At 38.9% G+C, this 7,500-nt stretch overlaps 2 long non-coding RNA genes across 2 annotated transcripts in view; one reads left to right on the top strand and one right to left on the bottom strand.

Moving 5' to 3' along the window:
- Positions 1-7,500, bottom strand: part of LOC310714963 — a 43,787-nt gene that overhangs the window by 34,086 nt on the left and 2,201 nt on the right. The gene's annotated exons all lie outside the window — the stretch shown is intronic.
- Positions 92-7,500, top strand: part of LOC310714960 — an 8,067-nt gene continuing 658 nt past the window's right edge. Inside the window, exons 1-2 of the long non-coding RNA XR_014530191.1 lie at positions 92-6,178; positions 7,085-7,181. This is a non-coding gene — a long non-coding RNA (uncharacterized lncRNA). The remainder of the gene's footprint in view (positions 6,179-7,084; positions 7,182-7,500) is intronic.

Here is a 7,500-nt window from a genome sequence, read left to right as displayed (position 1 = left end):
ATACAATAAAAAAAAACAGAACTACAAATAAAATTGTTTAGCTCTGCTTTAAAGAGGGTAAAACTGAAAGGATAATTAATAAATAAATCAATGAATAAACATTTGTTTTTTGCTTTATTTTGCTTGAGCCACATTAAATAATCAGTGTTGAGGTCGACAGGTCAGAGCGCATTACGCTGCTATTAGTAAGTGATAGTGAAAATGAGTGACCTTGTGGGATTTGAATGATGTGTATAATTATGTGAATGTGAGAGATAGTCATCGGTAAAGACAGGGTCTAGTGTGTGTGTGTGTGTGTGTTACCTCACAGAGCCTAAGTAATAACACACCAGCTTGTGTAAGCGATGACACCATGCTTGTGTCTCAGCTAAGACTTGTTACAGCTTTATCTCTGACTGAGACAAAACTCTGGCATTGGAGACTCCTTCCCTACGTCTCACTGTTAAACCTGAAGCTCTTTATAAGATAATTTGTCCTATTGGGTTCTTTGGAATGTTTATTTGTTTATATTATGATTACAAAATATTCAATAAGCTGATCGTTTCATCAAGATTATACAGGACGGAGAACGCTAACGCAGCTAACAAGCAATAGATTCTAACATTAGTTGTTCAACATATAAATAAATTAATTAATAAATTAATAAACAAACATAAAATTAGTCTGCAAAAATAAGTCTTTAAATAGTATAATAAAAAAATACAATAAGTTTAAGTAAAAACCAAAAAGTTCTATTAAATGAATCCGAATTTAAATAAATAATAATCAAACCAAAAAGTCTTTGTTTTAAAAAAAAAACACAAAATAAGAAAGTCTCTTATAAATCAATCAATTATCAATAAATCAATAAATATTTAACTAGGTTAAAATAACACAAACGGAAATTTAGCTTAAGATACAATATAAAGCTATTAAAATAAGAAATTTAATAATTAATCAAATGCATCTGTTTTAAGATCAAATAAAAATCGTGACAAGATTAGATAGTGAACAATGTGATGACAATAAACCGGATCACGTTTGTTACCGGATGACAGAAATACGATGTCAGTATAAGAGATTGTTCACGTTACCCTGACGACCACGAGTTTGTTCACGGCTAACATTAGCCAGGCCTGTGGGCTAACTAGCCTAGCTCAGGCAGGTTCTGTAACTAATGAAATGACTCTTAAACTGAGATTTTAAGCTGAAGTTTCCGAATGTGTGGCACACACACACACACACACACACACACACACACACACACACACACACACACACACACACACACACACACACATTGTGGAGACAAGAACCAGGGCAGCTGTTAGTTGTTATCATGCCTAAATTCATCATAAAACATGACCCGCCCCCTTTCCATTTTATAATCTCTGTACAAGATATTACAGTGTGTGTGTTTTCCATTCCACTGTGTAACTGCTTAAACACACACACATGTGCATTTGGATAACAGTCAAAACACACACACATACACACTCATACATATCATTTGCTTCCCTGATGCATAGAAAAAAAACACAAAAAACATGTTCTTTTTTATTTTTATAAGATATTTTCATTATTTACACCAAACTTACACAGAGAATAACCCACTAGGAGTCATGCAGATTCAGTAAAATAATAGATGACAGCATGGTATGTAAAGTCTGACTGACAAAGCACTGGTACTGGAGACTCCTTCCATATGTGTTACATAAGGAAAATGTTACTATTTGAAGTATGTGCTTCTTTTTGAACATCTAAAGTGGAATTCCAACCTGCTGTTATAATGAGCTCCACTCTTGTGGGAAGATGTTCCACTAGATTTGTTGAGGTTTGTGGAGAATCATTCAGCCACACAGGTGTTAGTAAAGTCAGGTGAGGTGAGGAGGCCTGGGGTGCAATCAGCCTTCACATTCATCCCACTTCAGGAGATCTTCCACTCCAACCCATGGAAAGCAGACCTTTGAACCACATAGCTGGAAAAATTGGGTGTCTGAATACTTTTGGTATATATGTTAAACTAATACAATCCTGATGGTAGAAGTGAAAATCTACCATACGATAATAATTTACGGCTTTACAGATTAAATGTACAGAAATTTTGCGAGTGAAATAAAAAGAAATGGGACATTGTGAGCTCACTATAGATGTTTCCACGACATGTTTTACAGTGTCAGTCTTCATACACGACACGCAGCGCAAATAAAACTTTAACCTTGTGAATATAAAACGCTCCACATGGCCATACGCAACTTTGTCAAAGTCAATTACAGGCTCTGTGACACCTATTTGGTAATAAAAATGGCGTCGGATGTTGCACACGTGTGCGAGTTAGCGGTAGGTGGTGGTTTTCAGGGAATTGTGAGGGAGGGGTGAGGTGTCGATTTTAGGAGGTTACATTAGGAGAGGAAGATGGAGGGATGAAGCATAAAGGAAGAGGAAGAGGAGTGCGGGGGTCCCGTCTAGACACTGTAATGAAGCCTGTGGTTTAGAGGGATTTCTGCTCCACAGTTGGCCACAGAGATCGGCAGCATTCTGGGTACTTTGAGGTAAACCGTAAGCGTTCAGGTTCAGTCTGTCTGAATGTTCTCTTTTTCCGTACAAAAATGTACATAAATGCTCGGAATCTTTTACGTTCTGGTCGTGTAGAAATAACTTACTTTGCACCTTTGATTACATTTTCAGCTTTTGGTAAATGATTTTGAAGTGTGAACAATGGCACGTGTTTTTCATACTAAAGCAAAAATCCAATTTTTGTATTTTATTGGCTGTTCATTGTTTCATTCATTGGGAATTTATTGCAGCTTTACTCAGGCTTGATTGGCGTTTTATTGTAACTCCATTTGGGTCTTTATTCTGGTTCTATTACAGATTCATTGGTGCTTCATTAGTGGGCTTCATTGAGGCTTCATGAGACATTATTTGAGGCTCCATGAAAGGCTTTGGTGTAGCTTCAATGCATCTTAATTAGGGCTTAATTTCATTATGACTCCACTGGGGCTTCATTTGAGTTGTGACTGCATTGGCCATCATTGGAGTTCTGTTTTGGCTCCACTGAAGCTTCATTGCATTTTCATTATGAGTCCATTGATGCTTCATCATAGTTGTGACTGCATTAAAGTTTCGTTTTTGCTCCACAGGACCTTGATTTGAGTTTTATTGTAACTTCACTGGGGATTCATTGAGCTTTCATTATGACTACACTCGGGCTTTATTCGAGTTGGGATTTTACTTTATTGCTTCATTGGAGTCTCTGTATGACTCCTTTAGGGCTTTTTTGGAGTTTTGCTATAACTATAATGTGGCTCAATTTTATTTTGATTCATTCAGGGCTTCATTGGAGTTTCACTTTGACTTCATTGAGGCTTCACAGAGGCCTTGCTAACGCTCAGTGTGCCCATCAGAGATTATATTTCTTCTACTGGGAAGAAGTAAAGATATATTGGATATTTTAAAACAAGCTACATAATAGTACTTCTGAACAATCTCAAAGATGCCTGGTGCTAAGAACTAAACAAACAAAACTGTTTGGATCAGACCACTCATGTGTAGGGCACCAAAGTAATTGTTTTGTGCCAGACACTGGAGAAACCACTGGATATCCCATGTTTATGGGAAGGTGGTTGGTTCATACCATCTGTTAGCGATTCCTATTTAACCAGGACTTGACTGATGTGAACCACCTTTATGCACAGATGCCCACCCAAGACTACAGCCTACGATACCTCTCGAATCTGGAGCCAATTTATCCCCAGAAGCCCTCGTTTGCCCCTGCGGAGGCACACGTTTCATTTCAGCGTTGCTGCTATGCTCTTAAACAAGCTACCAAACTGCCACAAAACCATATTAACATTACCACGTGGCTGACAAGGTTCAATTCCTGATGAGGTTGAATTCCTGTGGCACAGCGTTTAGAGCTGGAGGCCAACTGGGTGTCTTACACGCTCTGGGTGGGGATAACATCGCAGAAGTGTCCCAGTGTAAATCAGTTGGTTTACACAGTTTTAGCAGTTTTCTCCTTCTCAGCAAGGCATATAAAGGCAACATGCATAAAAATAGAGGTCCTGAGACCAAGCCAAGAATGAAGAATTTACTGGGGCTCAAAAACATGCCAGATAAATCCAGCTTCAACTCATGGAGGATCAGCAAAGCATGTCAAGCTAGACCAGGTCAAATTATGATTGAAGAAGAATGCCTTGAGTACAGGGGTGAGGCAGGGCTGAAGTGAAAGAAACAGAGCCTTCAATGGAAAGTGATGGACGGTTTGTGAGTGGCTTGGGTTTGCTGACCTGGCTAACAAGCTAAAGTTTTGTCAAGGCTGTCAGTGATATGGAAACTATAAGGTACAAACATCATTTATAGCTGCAGGCTAAAATCTGTGACCATGGCATATGGAAAAAGAGCATCCAGTTTAGTTTACTGTAATGAAGGAATCTATATTTGTTCTCACAAGATAGAGAACATCAGGGGTTCGTTGTATTTCAGATTGAGGTGGTGATGGTTTTCTGTTCTTTACTCATACAAATTAAAATGTTTGTTAATATTTACAGATGGTCGTTTTGCTCTCACTGTTCAGCATGTCCACAGTATCTTGGATTGAGTACCTAAAAAACTGACATAAAAGATTCATAGAGCCATGTTCCTACCAAAGTACCGCTAAATTCTTTATTATGATTCGTCAGAAGGTGACTTGGTTTTAGTGGGTTTTTATTTCACCATTAGTCCCTCATTCTAGCTACATTGGGGCTTCATAGAAGTTTTATTGCATATCCATTCAGGCTTCATTGAAACTTCATAGCATATCCATTAGGGCTTCATTGAAAAGTCACAGTAGATTCATTGGAGATTCATCACAGATCTACAACAGATCTATTGGGGTTTTATAGGAGCTTCACTGCAGATCCATTGGGGCTTCATTGAAATGTCACAGCAGGTCTTTTGGGGCCTCATTGGCGTTTCCATTCATTATCGCTTTATTGGTTCAGCATTGAGTTACTGTTACTGCTTTACTGAAGCTTCATTGAGCCTTCATTCTGACTTCATAGAAGCTTCACTGAGGCTTTACTGATAGAAATCTCCAAAATCTAGGACTTTATCACTGTTCTTTCAACACTGTTCTACAGAATGTTTTGATCAACAAATCAGTGTTTGGTAAAAAATTGTTTGGGTTTCTGGACATGAGAAACAGATCTCACCTTTGCTCTCGGAGATATATCTGCAGCGTAAACCTTCCCTGTTTTGTTTACAAAGTCCATCTCCTGGTATCTGCACAGGACTTTGACACATTCCGGAGAACAACACGCTGAAAAACGTGACACTCTGCATTATCACGAGACGAGTCAAGCGATGTGCCACATGCCAAAGCAGATAACAGCGTCATTATCAGGATCAGGCCCGAGGGAACGAGAGTGAAAGACTTGAATTTTATTGCCCCGATCCTGTAATGGAGCTCCACATTAACGTCGCTTCTTGATTGAATTCGAGACGAGCGATTTTGTCAATGGATTCCATCCGATGTGCAAATAAACAGCTGTGGGGCGATGGAGTTACACAACACAGCGCACATATGGGACTCCTCTGAAAACACACCGATAATCGCTGAGCAAATACAGAACAGACACAACAAATACCCTGAAGTGTTGCACTCAAATCACAATATAGAGCTTTTCCACAGACGGACATTTCTAGAAATCAATCGGCGCTCGAGGAAACAACAAGATGGTAAAAAAAAAGGAGGGGAAAAAGAAACCACTAAGCTAAAACTTGAACAGCAGCTCGGTAAAAACGTTTCTTTTGTTTCTAAGGCAAATCTGCAAATGGAGCCAGAAAAACAGACGTGAAAGTTGGCGAGTGAGAACTTGTGGTAATAAACGTGTTATTAATAGTCCCATAGCTCGTGGGCTGAAGTGATACAGCATGCAGCAGGAGGGGCTGATGGGAAATCCAGAGCCTTAACCCTGCACTCATCTTTTCCTCTGTTCAGCATGATGTGTCGTTTTTTACCAGAAAGCTTCCACGTGCTAGCTGTCTCTAGAGACACGACGTCTGCTTCAGGAGTTGAAAGTGATGTTCTGCTAATTGCTATTTGGTATTTTGATTTCTGAATAAAATCCAGTGCTTTTTTCTGTTTCTAAAGCGTAGTGGGAGGGGCAACATCAATAACTTCATCTTTATGCTATAGACTCCACCAACTCATGTAAGCCACACCCACTTCTGGGTTTAAATCAAAATCTATCTATCTATCTATCTATCTATCTATCTATCTATCTATCTATCTATCTATCTATCTATCTATCTATCTATCTATCTATCTATCTATCTATCTATCTGGCTGGCTGGCTGTCTGGCTGTCTGGCTGTCTGTCTGTCTACATAAATATACCTTAGTGTATTTGAATAATTATTGAATTAACAACATGTATCTAACAAATACATTTGCCATTCATGCACAGGGCCATTGTCATGCTGGAACAGGTTTGGATCTGTGATGCTCCCACATCCAAAGACGTCCTGAACAATTGTTTGCCTCCAACTTTTTGGTAACAGTTTGCCAATCTATATATCCTACTCTTTCTCTTTCTCTCTTTCTCTCTCAAACACACACAGTATCCTAAAGAAGGAAAGACATGTTGTTTTTGGAGTGTGTGTTTTCTTGTAAGACTTAATGGAAGGTCACCTGACCTTCTCCAACAGGAGACTGAATGGCGGAGAGCAGACCTACTCCCTCACACACACACACACACACACACACACACACACACACACACACACACACACACACACACACACACACAAACACACAAAACCATCCTTCTCTATTATTCTTTAATTATACCATGTTTGTTTGGATGAGGAACCGCAGGACGCAGAAGAAACACAAAAATGTTCATGTTGGAGATAAATTCAGGGAATTCACAATGCTGCGGCTTCCTGCATTCACTTTTTAACATTATTTACTTCGAAGGAAAGAAAAAGTGAACGACTGTTAATATCTGCTAATGTCAGTGAGAACATGAATTAAATGTAATTATTCATGAATGGCGTTTTATTTCATAAAAATAAAAAGCTGTGTTTGTTGACAAATCATTATTATTTAAATACAGGTGATGATCCAGATGTAGGTGTGAGGTGTTCCTGGATGTTGGTGCATGATGTGAAGGTGAAGAACATCCCGAGGTGAAGCGGAAAACATTAAACAGTGTAAGACCTCACACATTTACATTTACGGTATTTGACAGACACCCTCAACCAGAGCAACTTACATTTATCTCATTCATGCAACTGAGCAGTTTAAGGGCCTTGCTCAGGGGCCCAGGAGTGGTAGCTTGGTGTGGCTGGGATTTAAGCTTATGACCTACTGATCTGAAGTCTAGTGCCTTAACCATTAAGCTCAATAAGATCATCAATGAAGCTGTTGGAGTTACTCCTGCTGCTGTTTTATATTCTATTTCTCATTTGGGTGTTTTCTTGCCAACAAATTCATTTTTAGCCTTGAGTCATTTATAAAAATCCCGATTTT

The sequence above is a fragment of the Silurus aristotelis genome (assembly GCF_946808225.1).
Source record: "Silurus aristotelis genome assembly, chromosome: 19".
NCBI classification, from domain to species: Eukaryota; Metazoa; Chordata; class Actinopteri; order Siluriformes; family Siluridae; genus Silurus; species Silurus aristotelis.
This window is presented reverse-complemented; position numbering and strand designations above follow the sequence as displayed.